This window comes from Bombus vosnesenskii, unplaced genomic scaffold (genome assembly GCF_011952255.1).
Source record: "Bombus vosnesenskii isolate JDL3184/JDL3185 unplaced genomic scaffold, Bvos_JDL3184-5_v1.1 scf7180000013284, whole genome shotgun sequence".
Lineage (NCBI taxonomy): Eukaryota > Metazoa > Arthropoda > Insecta > Hymenoptera > Apidae > Bombus > Bombus vosnesenskii.
Genome location: NW_022882937.1, coordinates 542,962 through 557,176, shown reverse-complemented (window position 1 = coordinate 557,176; position 14,215 = coordinate 542,962). Strand labels below are relative to the sequence as shown.

General features: G+C 40.6%; 1 long non-coding RNA gene across 7 annotated transcripts in view; it reads left to right on the top strand.

Annotated features, from left to right (window-relative positions):
• The window catches only part of LOC117232096, a 56,240-nt gene extending 42,304 nt beyond the window's left edge, over window positions 1-13,936 (top strand). Inside the window, exons 2-9 of one of the 7 annotated variants that reach the window (XR_004493063.1) lie at window positions 6,378-6,616; window positions 9,307-9,496; window positions 9,571-9,776; window positions 10,437-10,486; window positions 10,623-10,900; window positions 12,284-12,504; window positions 12,557-12,663; window positions 13,315-13,936. This is a non-coding gene — a long non-coding RNA (uncharacterized LOC117232096). Of the gene's footprint in view, window positions 1-6,377; window positions 6,617-9,306; window positions 9,497-9,570; window positions 9,777-10,436; window positions 10,487-10,622; window positions 10,901-12,124; window positions 12,174-12,283; window positions 12,756-12,858; window positions 12,932-13,314 lie in introns of those variants that run through there. The other 6 variants (XR_004493060.1, XR_004493064.1, XR_004493062.1 and 3 more) reach the window with 6 other exon arrangements.
• The last annotated feature ends 279 nt before the right edge of the window (window positions 13,937-14,215 follow it).

Here is a 14,215-nt window from a genome sequence, read left to right as displayed (position 1 = left end):
CTTCACTGCGCGTTGACGCTTTACTACTTGTCAATTTGTTAATTATATTATTTGATAGCTATTCTATTTTTCTAAGATTAATTCGTTTAAGCTGCTATTTTCTATGGCACGCATAAAAGATCGTAGGATACCAGGATGGAATTAAATCATCACACAGTGCGCTAATACGTGAACATTCCTACGACCATCGAACGTTGCGACTGACAAGTAGTTATGAATTTTATGCTTCGGGAACTGTAAAATGACCGACCGTACCGCGTAGCAGGCAACGATTTCATTTTCATACAATGTAATATGAAAATCAAACACAGACAGAGAATTGAATTCTCTTTCTAATTTGAACAACTTGACTTTAACGGACGCAAACATGTATTCAAATTACGCTCCGATAAGTCTGATTGTGACCGACCGAACGAGACTCTAACAGTAACAATCCGATCGAAGCTTAATTCGTGTTTACGTACCATAAAAAATAAAGCTGACCTACAAAGAAATATCGAGGCGAATGCTTGGTTGCAGGACCCCTCGAATTTTGCAAAATTCCGCAGGCACAGTTGCCAACATTTGTCCAGAGTGCGGGGAAAACGGTGACCGGAGAGCGGTACAATCGCATTACTAATGATTTTACTTGGGGGCGACCCTCAGGGCCGTCATATCGATACGATAGGAGGCTGATTCGCCGGCGGAAACGTCAGTCGGATAAACCAGGAACGCTCAGACCACCCTACGTTCCATTCCTCTCGAAGCAACGCGAACGGCGAAGATGAAGAGAATCGTGGAGATCAGGGGTTATGTCTAGCTGATCGAGCCCCCTCCTCCGTTTCGATGATTTCGTTTACCCCGAGCATCGGGGACAAAAAGCGAATCGCGCGACGATGCTTCGTACGAACGCATGAATTCCCTCGGGTGACATTTACTTAAAATTATGTTCTTTCTGTAGAAATAGATGATTCTGTTTGCTACGCTGTTTCCCTTGTTTGTCGAGCGAAACATAAACGATCTTTATTTATGGAACCGAGTAATGTTCCTTTAAGTTGATTGGAAAGATACATTTTTGGATTAATATTTAATACGTTCGCTGTCGAGTCACGTATCAATAGTCGCTTGGTGTGTGGGTGTCATCTTCGGGAGGGTGGGGAATTTGATTTACGCGATCGATATTAATTTTGTTAAATATTCTGCAGCAGAGCTATATATTTTATCGTTGTTACGATGTATTTTTTAGCTGTTACGTTCTTTGGATTGTTCTCGGTATAATCCTGTGTCTTTGTCGTTAAAAGATCTCGTAAGTTTGATAAAGATACGAAAAAGTCGCTTGGTATTAAACTTCTGTTAAAAGTTTGTAAAAGTGTAGAATAAATATTCGAGAAGTTAATCCGATACTGACACAACATTTCATAATAAAGATCGTCTTAAGCATAGATCGAACATCGTCTCGTGGTACAAGCTTTTATACCTTTAGGTATCGTTGATTCGTCTCGACTGTCGTGAAGTCTCAAAATACAGAGGGCAATGAGAAAATTATACAACAGAATCGCACACTCAGCTTCGATAAAACACAGTTCGGGGACAAGAACGTTCATTAATCGGTTCGCGGACGGTAAATATTTAACCGCACCATTCGGATCGAAATCGCGTTAGCAGGATGGAGTAAAAATCCGGCGGGATTGCCACGGGTCGCGGCAAAACAGCGATTAGAACGAAGGGAAGAGGAAGGATGGAAACGGAGGATGGGAAGAGCGACAGGACGAACGGAAGGGTGAGAGTTTCTTGCTCGATGGACGGCTTTTCTTGCGGCGAGTACTCGCCGCGACACAAATAGCGTATGATTGAGTGAGCGCCGCGAGGGATTTCCACAGACGTGGAAACGGAATATCGCGCGAGGGAGGAAAAAAGAATGGCGGAGAGAAACGTCGACGTTTAGTCGCTGCGAGGGAAAAGGCACCCCGTCGCGCCTCGCGGGAGCGTAACGGCCCCTCCTCCTCACGAAAATCGACCATGTTCGAATTCTTCTCTCCCTTTTCCTTCAGATTTTTGTTTTTTGATTCGAACTTGTTTCGATTACGTATCCATTTGGTGTATCTATCAAAGAAGCTTTTCAGCAAAACGATATTAATTGTTCGTGATTCGTTGTTGAATTAAATTCGATGTTTCATTTGTATTTCTTTTAATTGTAGATGCTGATGATTTTCACATTATGAATATATTAACACGTTTTACGGAGAATAAAAGAGCGTATTTTCCGTTAAGAAACAGAAATCAGAATTACGATAGTATTTAACGAGATACTCTGTTATTAATTAAAGACGGCAACATAAGGAAGAAACTAAAAATACTTAGAAAAATATCGCCACTCTTGGTCAGTAAAACATGGCGTAGAAAAATTGTATTGATGTATTAGGAAACGGTATAGTTTTCTTTAATGAAGCAAAATTGTCCTTCTAGTCTTTGTAACACCTGACACTTTCGGAACAGATTGTGACGTATCTACTACGTAAAACGATTTAAATTTGCTGAATGAAAATTTTGTTCTACCTTCTATTTAACATTAAACCTTTCATTCATTTCATTTGCTTGGGACATCCTGTGTACATCGAAACTAATTTGCAAAGAGTTAAGAGGTAATTATTATCTCTAGCTTTTCGAATAGTTACGATATCTATCGATTTTTTCGCAATAAGTTTCTGGAGAGTTGCAACACGAACAGGACAAACTATTAAGAAATTACATCCATGAATTGCCTTCTATTCTCGACGAAAAAGAACACGGTGCATGCAGGGTGCAGTGACCATGGAACGCTTATTGTCAGCCATCCGCAACCACGAAGCTTCTAGGGGACATCTTCCGGTAATTCCCCGGCTCTATGACGAGCAACGTCTCTCTTTCTCTCTGTTTTCCCGCGTGTTCAGCCACGCTGAAGCGATTTTTATTTGCCGCGGTAGTATGCGCTTCATAATCCGCCTCGGTTCTTCACGAACGCTCGAATTTCTTTTTCCTTCGGCTGTGTTTTCTTGCGGCTTTCCCCGCAAGGATAGAGGTCTTCTTTGTGAGTCCATTGGCAACGACTGACAGGTGGAAATGGACGATTAAGCGGCTGACAATTCCGCCTGGAATAGTCTGTTTCACTCATGGAAAAAAACTTAAGCCTTGTCCAGGTTCGATGATAAATTCGTTGGTTATCGATATATTTCGAGGAACTTCTTTCCAAGGAACATTGACATTGCGAGCGGATGAAGATTTTTATTAACACGCGATGCAGCAATTTTGGAGGAAGCAGAAAATTTAGCAACAGAAGAATTCGATTAATGTTTAAAGGAATTATTCGTTGAGAAGATTCAATGTAATCTAGGTGTGAGATCAGCCGTCATTTTTCTCAATCTCTCTGCTTCGTAACAGGTTAGTACACTTGTGGCATAAATTATAGTTCTAGTTTACCAAAGGCGGATTATATTTGTGTAGTATCGTGGACGAAAGGCCTAAGAAATATCGGGCGAACTATGAACAATGTCGCGAGAGCCGAGGCGCCGTCGGGCCCATCAATGCGTCATCGGTCTTTTCAAGTGCATAGTTTCGTGGAAAAGACCTACGTGACCCTGGCCACGAGCGCCTGCAGAACACGTGTGCGGTGGGCCTAGGAAAAAGACAACAGAATGCGGCAACGGCCAGAGCGTTAGTCGAAAAGCAGAGTGCGAGTCGAGAAGCAAAGTGCGAGTTGAGCGGAGACGGAAGTTGCGAGTGGCGTTGCCGAGAGAGTGTGGATTGCGCTGTTTTCTATACGTTTGGCTGTAAATAGTTCAGGTTGAACAACAATCGTCTTCTTCTGTCTGATTAACATCTCTATTGTCCACTCTTTGTAAACACATTATATCACGATATTACATTTGTAACAAAGTCTGATTTAATTTCTAATTGAAACTTCTGTTTTTTTCATAAAAACCACTAAATACAAATCATCTGCGTTTCTTAAATCGCTAGTGGAAAAGTCACAAAGCGAGGGACTAAAACATGTCTGTTTCGTATTTATTTTGACTTAGCTTGTATTGCTTAAATATTTTTTAACCAGTTAACATACGATAAAAATCTCGTGGCACGGCTCGCAAAATTCTCAAGAATAAAGCTTTTGCTGATCGAAAATGACGGGAACGAAAGGATCCCATTGAGTGCACCGTACAGAATTAAAATACTCGATACATTGGCTCTCTATCGGCGATCGAGAGGCACGTATCTCGATTTTCCAGCCCTGAATTACGTGCTTTTCGCGCGGAATACGACGCGCATGGAAAAAGAGATACGGCTCTCGGTCGAACCGCGAGATGGAGAGGCACGAACCAAAGGGAATCGGAAGAAGACAGTAGAGAGGGAAAAGAGAGAAGATATTATTTATGGGACGGTCGGATGGTAGTGCCGGCGTGCCATGCATAGACAGCACCTCGTTCTAGCCGGCGAACGAATGGCTCGTTCTCTGTCCGCAAATGTACGGAAATGCCGGTCGAAAGCTATTTCTTAATATTCGCCGATATCGCTAGATCCCCCGGGGTTGAACGTGCCTTTTGTACGTTTCCATAGAAACCCGATGTCGCCGCGGATTCTGACTCCCGCGTCTTTTGCCTCACGTATGTACACCGCTGTTCGATTATGGCGATGTGTCGATAAAAATTGGAAATTTGCAATTAATCGATGCTCGAAGGAACACTACGTCAATTCTATATTCGCGTGAGAATGGATAGTACAGAGGAGAAAGAGCTATTTTCTAAAAAAAAAAAAAAAATGGCACGAACAAATGGGTAGGAAAATACAATGGGATATCAGTTTCGGTATAAGAAGGCAAATAAGTATTAATGTTTTATAACTATTAACTTCACTGCGTATAAACACGAGACAGGGATTCTCCTTCGTTAAAATGGAAGAAGAAAAATTCGAGAACCCTATTTTCATCTAACATTATACGGCATTGCTTAATACGTTCTATGACAATTTCGTCGTAATTTTTTTCGCTATTCAATAATGAGGTAAAAAAGAAAAGAAAAGGTGGTGAATTTCCCAATTTCTCTCGCACGAAAATATGTTCGCGATATTCCAGCAGCGTCATTGAAATGTAAGAGAGGCCGAGTTGCAGAGGCAGGTTCCGCGTGGGGGACGGATGCAGCTTTTCAGAAGAGCTTTTACGAGTCGCATATGTGACCGCCGTCTCTTTTATCCCTCGCTTTATATTCCTGGCACCGTGTCCTATCCCCACTATCGTCCAACTTCGAGCTTCCTCTTCCAGTCAGAAACGGGCGACCAACCCCCGTAGTACCTCTTTGTCGAGAGAGGACCTACCACCGAACCACTCTCCTTCGCCCCTGCAGTTCGAACCAAAGAAATCTTTCTTCATATTCACTGGGGAGTGATCGTCCGACATAACGTAACAAATTTCCAGCTCCTTCGAGGCTCACACCCCTGGCTCAAACGTTGTTCGATCGCTCGAACGCGCATTTAAATCCTCCACGACCCTTTCTCTCTCTATTTTTTCTCTCCCGCTTCCTCTCTTGATTCAACGACGGATCAACCCTCGCGATGGGGCTGGGTTCTCTACCTTTCAACCCCGGCCCACGAGAAGCATGGTCGACCGCCACGACCGTCCAGGGACCGATTCTTCCCACGCACAATTTACAGTTTCACATTTTATTCCCATCGCGCGTTCGACAACTCGTGGATGGTCGGCGAAGGATAAACTCGTTTCATTCTCGCCGATCATCTTTCTGCTCATGGCACAAGGATGTCGTTGGACGTTGTTCTTCGTGGATTGAGAATGTCCGAATTCGAATGGTCGTTCGTTGTATTATGACGATTTGTGTGGCGGTTGGCAATGTTCTTGTTGGATTTTTATGAATAGCTTTCTTTGGCACGATCTTTTGCGAATATCGTTGCGATTTTATACGTTTTCGATTGCAAGGAAGATACATCAATTTGTAGGAACGAGTCACTGTATGTCTATTGTTCGCGAAGGAATCTCGTGAAAGACTGACTACTTCATTGACACATTCGTTGCTTTTAAAATACAGCCGTCCGTTTCTGTTGGAGTAGAATGCGAGGATTTATTAGAAGTGTCTTTATTTTAAGTAATTTATTTTAATTATTTTATCTTAACGCACTATCCTCTCGTTTCTTTTTCAAGCAAGGCTAATTTTTTATATAAAGTCTACTTAATATTCCTAAGAATATTTCTCCTTTTTTTTTATTTCTTTTCTCTCTTGTTATAGGAAGACTGCCGTATTTTACGAAGATTTTAAGAAGTGATTTGAATTTGTTAAAGATTTTTTGTATTTTGTGAAAGATTTAAGGGAACGTTTTTGGAATCTAATTTAAAAATTATCGATTGCAATCGATCGTTGCAGGTTCATAGATGCGGAGGATTTCAAGGATCAACTAGGCGTTAGGTGATTTCGTATAAGAAACCAGGGAGCCATGGTCACCTCGATTAATTCTTTATCGATTCGACGCGGCGCGAGGAGAGGCACAGCAAAAACCTCTTCACCATGGGGATGCAAACGACCAGATGGATGATCGACGAAGAAATCGACGGTTTTTGTTACGAATAGAACCTTTTCGTAGCGACATGCCGAGTAATTTGAAAGTAGGTGTTAAATATATTTATCACGCTTCTAACAACGCTTAAAATTTCTCAGCCTCGAAATTGATCCGACCAAATTATATCATATAAATCTTTTACTATTCTTCCGATCGAATATCTTTCACTAGTCATCGATCAGTCTAATGAATAAAACGTTAAAAATCGAAAACTAAAATTCGGTTTTAATTTTAATAATTTTAATTTTAATAATTTACGATACACAACACACGACACATAACTTGTTGTAGACAGTATGAATTCCAATTAAGGCAACGTAATGAAACAAAAGTCATTATTCTCTAAGTATGTGTACAACTTTACTATCACGTACGTAAAGTTTACTCGTGCTTCTCGATTTTATCAATATGTTGAAAAATACATTGCAAATTTCCTGAATGATTCTAAATCGATAGCTAAATACTGTATAAGGAGAAAAGACCTTGAGAACCACTGGTGGTTCCGGTTTATTAATTTCGTAAAAACTGTCGGACGCACGTTCACCGCCTTTTTCATGATTTAATTAGCATCGGTGGGGGCCGGCCACCTGGTCGAGGGGGACCACCATGGGACTCTTCGGGCCCAGGACGTAACCTCGGCGTCTAACGACGTGGAACACTCCTGTTCTTCGGCGAGAGAGCGCCGGTCGCGGTTCCGTAACGCGTTAAATTTATCGGCGAGCAACTTTCTTCCCCGTCTCATTATTCACGTAAATCGATCTCTCTATCTCGATCGCTTCGACCAACGAATAACGCACCGTGTAATAAGTTCCTTCGATGGTATCGTTTGCTCTCTACGATGTCGAAACAAGTTTCGATACCAATTGACCCCCGTCCCTCCCCCCATTTACTTAATTTCCACATTTTTGTCTTTGCAATTTCCATCTACCTAAATTTGCGATTTCTTCTTTTATCGACGTTCTATCTACGTAATTGTAATTATTGGCACCGGTGGAGATATCTTATCGGGAAAAATGTCATCGTTTAATTTTTCTATCTTTGAACGAAACTCTAAGTCTTAAATTTCAATATGCTCATTACAGATTTACACTTTTGAGGAAGAATAGATACCATGGAATAGTCCTGCGATTCGTTTTCGTTATTTAACTTTGTTTTCTGAGAAAACTATGGAATAGTCAAGAACAGAATTGTTGTCGATTAAGGAGAGCTAGCCAGTGAGTTTGGCGATGAATCGGGTTCTCCATGTCTTTCACACATTCTCGCTTGTCAGGTGGGCGGGACGGATCGGTAATTAGTGTGAAGAAATTGTGGCTTCGAGGGTGACGAAGCAAGCACGAGTTCCTACCACGTGAACAAGCCTGCCGAGACGGTCCCAGACTTCTTGCCGTTCTCCCAACTTTGTTGTTTTAATCGAACGGAATTGGTTAATACCCCGCCTTCATCCTTCTCCTCTCCCTTCTCCCCCTATCTATTTTTTACTCTGTACGATTTTCTGAGCCTCTGCACCATCGTATTTCATTGTATAAAAGATCATTAGGAAATTACGTAAAATTGGTGAACGAAATTGACGATTAATCGCGGAATCGATGAACTTTTAAGGAATGCTTGATCTTACATAGAGAACGGATAGAAATGTTCCGTTCTTGTTGAAATTTTTGGAAAATTCGAAGCGGAAATTTCGTATCTTTGAAATATTAGAACAGAAATTTTTCAATTTTCGGAAGTAGAAAATATTTAGTAGCTTCTTGTCTGTAGAAACTAGAAAACCTTGAAATTCCCATTACAACAGAGCAATTATCGCTGCAAATTGAACGCAACTTCTTTCCGCTGCCTAATATGTTCTATATTGGTGAGAAGAAAATCAGTAAAATTTAAAAAAGATGAAAGCTTCTGTGCAATGAGCGGTTGATTTTACGACGATTTATCAAGCGTAACAAGTTGCGAAGGGGCGTAAGCAAATTGGACGTCGTCATTGAGCGATAAACGGGATTCACGTCGAAATCGTGTCGCTATTAATAACGCTAGGAGGTAACGCCAGTACTCGTTTAATTTTCCCGGCAATTATTCAGATGACTGTGTGAATAATTACTTGCTATTCGGCCCGTTTGCCGCGCTAAGTGGGCTGGCCGATCGTTATCTTAATCGAGCCGACCGTTTGATTAACCGTTGATTATTCAATTAAGGAAAAATATTTCGTCATGGTCAATTGAACCGGCGTGCAGGTATAATAAAGCAGAATGTGGAACAGCACGGTCGACTTGTAAATCAATTAGCCGTCGTTCATTGTTGTTACCGAGCCACTCTATTACTCCAAAGACAATACAGCTGGTTGCTATGAGAATTCGCTCGTTTGAGATCCTAAGTTCGTTTCCCTTAGTAAGTTTTTATTATTTTTCTTCATTTAACAAAGGAGATATCGCCATTTGAAAATTCATAGAATACGAAATATATTTGCTGTGAAGTTTATGGAAATTGAATATATTTTTTTGACGAATATATCCTTTAACTTTGTTAATCGGCGACTTCCAAGGATTTCCAAGGCGATTGTTCATCGAAAGTGGAAAGTTCTCCTACTCTAAATGCAGAATTTATATTGAGATTAAAGTAACTTACCACAGTCGAAAATCCTAAGAATTTCTTATAAAAGTTTAACAACTCTCGAGTTAAGAATGTAACATAATAAATCAGATGGAACGATAATCGCAGAATTCTCGTGACACTAGTGTTTCGTTACAGGAAAAGTGCAATGACGGATTTCGGATCTGCATTTATTCATGGATCGAGTTCCACTGGACGTTTCCAGGGATCGATGGATGCAGAATCGAGTCGAAGAATGCTGCGGAGTAAGAAGGTAGACGAAGAAGAGGAGCAACGGAACGCGGAAAATAGGTGGGACGAGCGGAGAAACAAATCGTAATGACCGAGGGTAAGAAGTTTGATGAATATTGATCTTGGAATACCAGTTCTGATCCGGCTATCCGTGTTACACGCTTTTTCCAGATACGGAGAAGGGTACAGTTACGGGGAAATATTCCCACGACGATCGGAGACTCGTTCGACTTCTCAACCGTGTTCGATCTAATTTCCGACCGATACGGATTCAGAGATTCGACGACCATTTTGCGAAGACGTGATACCCGGAGAACACATGTAGATGCTGTGAAACGTGTTCCACGCGTCCAGCGTGGGATTTGATACGAGGAACGGTGAGAAAATGTTTCTGTCGATTTGACAATGGCTTTCGAGTTACAATGCTTGTCTAAAGTTCGAAAATTGAGAGTAAAAATGAGAATAAGGTACGGACAGCTTGAAATTGAAAAATTCGAAGAATATGGTCTACGATAAGAATAGAATACGGAGAACGTGATAATAAAGACTCTGTTTCTTCTAGTTTCCTAAAGTAGAATGGTAACTGAAAAAATTGTTTCAAATGATTTATATTTAAACGATCGCTATAGCGAGAATTATGAAGGTTAAGAATTAAGAGAGCGGGAATAGTTATTGGTATGTATTTATAGCGTAACCAACTGCGTGGGAGGTCGCTGCCCTACGATCGTAACTAATCGATTGCTGGGCAAGATTAAAATACGTTGTAATTCAATTTTTACCGGTCCAGCACTGCCGATCTAATCGATCTCTTCCGCCACGCTTCGCTGAGTATTTTAGTCAATTACTAGAGGCTACTGTGTAAAATATGGCGGCACGAGACGCGTCAAAGACGCTGTAAACTGTAATTTCTCGACAAACTTGCTCTCGACAAAGAAGAGAGCTATGAGAAATTAGTTAGCAAATTTCTATCACTTTTTAATACACTTCGCATTAAGATCTAGCATATCGTTTTTTAATACGATAAATTTGTCTTTTAGGACCAGAAAGAAGAGATAATTCAATTAACATCGAGGAACGGATTTTAAAGGTATCGAAAGGCACGTTTTTTTTTTATTTTATTTAGAACCAAAAAATTCCAGTTAACGTGTAAACTTTATTTCCAGTGCGTCTCTTGAAGATCGTTAAGAAACACCACTATCTTTCGGCTCCTTGTTAAATTACAGAGGACAATGTCTAAATCGCCACTGTCGTCGCATTTCCTGTAAGATTATGACCCGAACGGTCTTACAAGAATCTGTTTACGCGACGATCACACAAATAGCCACCGATTCTCACCGATTACGACACCATGAAGCAGTCTGTAACTGCATCCGGAAGTCGATGATGGTGGAAGAATAATACAGCGAACCAATATTCGAAGAACCATCGTTACAACTACAATTCCAGAAAATGTTACGAGATGAACAATTTTCAGTGGAAAAATGTCGCTGTTGGAGAAAAGGTATAGAGATCTCTGTATTCAGTGGAAGCAAATATTCGAAATTTCACAATCTTCTTGTTACTCACGAATGAAATACGAGGAAATTATAGTTAAAAAATTAAAAGTGTCGCGTTGGCAAAATAACTACAATTTCTCTGTAAATACACGTTTAGAGATCTTAGGTTCTCGAAATATTATTACCAAAGTTAAAACGTTCTTCGAACATTTCGAAGCTACAGTGAAATTGAGATATAAAGATTCGAGGACAGCAGGATTGCAACATATAAAAAGTTTCCCTCGCGTTGTTTAACCTCGATGCAACAACGTCTGGGCCGTGATGGCTACCGCAAGAAGTGGAAGAAGGACCCAGAGATTCGAAGAGGATCGCAATTTCCATCGTACTGCCTCGTAAATCCCAATATTATTCTGAAAAACGCCACAATAAAGTAACGCCGCGGCGGGGCGAGGTTAGTTAACGCCAGGAACTGGTTTTCGTCCGATCGTTTCAGCCATTAACGATAAACAACTTGCATTCCCGTGGAAATCGGTGAAATACACGCTCGCGAGCGGCCTACACGCTCCGCTAATAGGAAAGCGATTTATGTCTTAGCGCCTTCGTCGTATTTATTATCGCGTCGATACCGTCGTATTTATTAGATTATTTTCGCGAGATATTCCTTCTCGCAAGGATCGCACCGCGGGTATGTACGCTCGGTAATAAGTTAATTAGGGTCGAGTGATTAATAGGGGCGATCTCGTCCGTGTAAATTAGATGTCTGATAGTCCCATAGTTGATTTCAAGCATCGTTGCTATTTTCTATATTTTCCGTACAACGTGCTTTCTCTTTAACTCCTTCACTCGAGATGTACAATTATTTTTGCCACTAGCAAAAAATATATTCTTATTTTGGAACTATTCCGAAGTGTATAAATAAAATATAGAAATAAAAGCGTAGAAATAAAATATTCGTCCAATTTTCAATGAAACATCCTGTCTATAATTTAACATTCTTACATCGTGGAATGATTAATCGCATAGAGGAGCTGTATTCTGTTTCTCGTTGATAGTTTAAGTATTCCTACGAAGTCTCGTTCTGTCAGCAACATTCGATACTCGGTGGATAAACGATATTACATTAGCGAGCTACGCAAACATTTGTCAATATTTCGGCTACAGTGACGCGTGTTCCGCTTCCCGTTCCTCACTGCTATCCGTTGTTTACTCGAGGTTGTCTTGACGCACAGGTCACATCTTCGTGACGCGCTCTTCGATCAGTGAAACACCCTCCCTCGATCGAGGATCGTCCAAGCTGACAGTGTATTCTACAGAGCAATGTAACTATAACTAAATGTCTAGCATTATTTTCTGAATATCAAATAATCAATAAATTATAATCGTTTCAGGTAACGTTTCATATATCCTGGATATCATCATGAAGGGAACATTAATCAATTCGCGAGGAATAGTGGAACTGGAATGATCGCGTGGGCGATATTAGGTGTCCACCATTAGAGAAGGAACGTTTACATTTGCCGAGTAGTAAGCAGCAATAAATATTTGTCGTCTGACTGTCGATCGGAACCAGTATGCGACACATGGCCTCACGTCTACTGTCGTTGCAGCTGTAAGTGCTCTCTCGCACGTTATACCGCCATACCTTGCATTCATCGTTTCAGGATTGTACCAGGTATTAAACATGGACACGGTGGTGCCTTGAATCGTAATGAAATATCTCGGTGTCCCAGAAACATGAATCAGGACACTGTATGTATTAGACGTCCAAGTTAGTAGCCATGCAATCTACGCTTTTTCTCTTCACCTTCGGTATTTATACTTCCATCCATAAATCATGAAACGCTTGCTAATTTTATAAACGTGAGTTTTAATAAACTAAATCTATTTTTCATGTAAATTAGTATCTTTGAATAAAACTTTCGAGACATGGTATGATTGAATATACGCTTTATAATATACGCAGGTAATAAGTTTCAACTTCATTCTGCGATTTTAATATTTGGATATCTCCGTCTTAAGTGACTGTGTGTTTCGTTGCTTATCAACGGAGTACAGTGACTTACGAAATTATTTGAAGATATACCATAGAAAACTTTTATGTATATATTCTGTGAGGTATTTGAAATTTCATCATCACTGTAAGGAGACACGACTGTCATGACCATATTGGTGAAATTTAAAAGCCACTTGAAACTGTATATATATATCACACATAAAGATTCATAAAAGATTTCTACAAGTGCTGAAATACTTTCTCTAGCTACTGTATATACTGTATATATTTGATAGTTTAGATCCACTTTCAAATTATATCTATCCCAGCTTCAAATTCCAAGTTTCAAATTCTATCACTTTATCTATTGACTTTTTATTATGGATAATTTTACGAATAGAAAATCAATAACGACGATCCTTTTAGGTGTCACGGAGAGCGTAACCAACCGTCGAATCGATTTCAAGCGTTCTACGACAAAAGGACCAATTTAGAGCGATTCCGTGGATCTATCGGACCACCGCGTTGAGCAACTCTCACGGCTCCATCGCGTGGAACAAGAAGCCGGAAAGTCGCGGAGCTAGGCGGCCGTCATTGATCTCCTGTTAGAATCGAATCACTTCGATGTAACAAGATAAATAGTCAGCGGGAAACCTTGGATCCGAGGGCGCGGATCGCGTAGTCATGCTGACTGTTCGATATCTGTCGGTTGCTGGCGCGAGTTCCTCCGACGCGACTACGAAGGCGGTTCAACGCGTGAGCGCGAGGTATCGAAGCTGCGACTCTGTATACCGGACAACTTGACAGCACATGGCTGCCAATTTTCTCTGCACGCCGAGAGGAAACACGTGACACTGCTTCAGAGCACCTCGTAGACTCGAGTTTGACACGAGCTTTGGAAAACTACCATACTCTTTATGTAGCTTTCATGGGATGGCCCATGATCGTAGGATCGTTGGCTCTTCTTTGGAATGTGATCTTTTAAAGTTTCGCAATATTTTTTTTACGTTGTTCATATAGAGGTGTTGCACAGCTTTCCGTACGATTTTTCTCGTCTTTTACTTGTTCAAGTTATTTGTTTTATTTCTTACGATTTGTAAAAGTATTTGTTATATCTCGTATTTTCGAAAGATTGTAATTTTTACATCGAATGTATATAGATTTTATAACGTAGGGTTTGTAATTGATTAATCGAAAATTCTTTCGAAATTTTTAATCAGAATCAAAATCTCAGACCAAAAGATGAGAAGTCCTTTCCGATCGTTCCTCTTTGCGTTTCTTCATGGTTTTACGTAACTCGAGGCAGTCAGATACGGAGTTAGGTTTC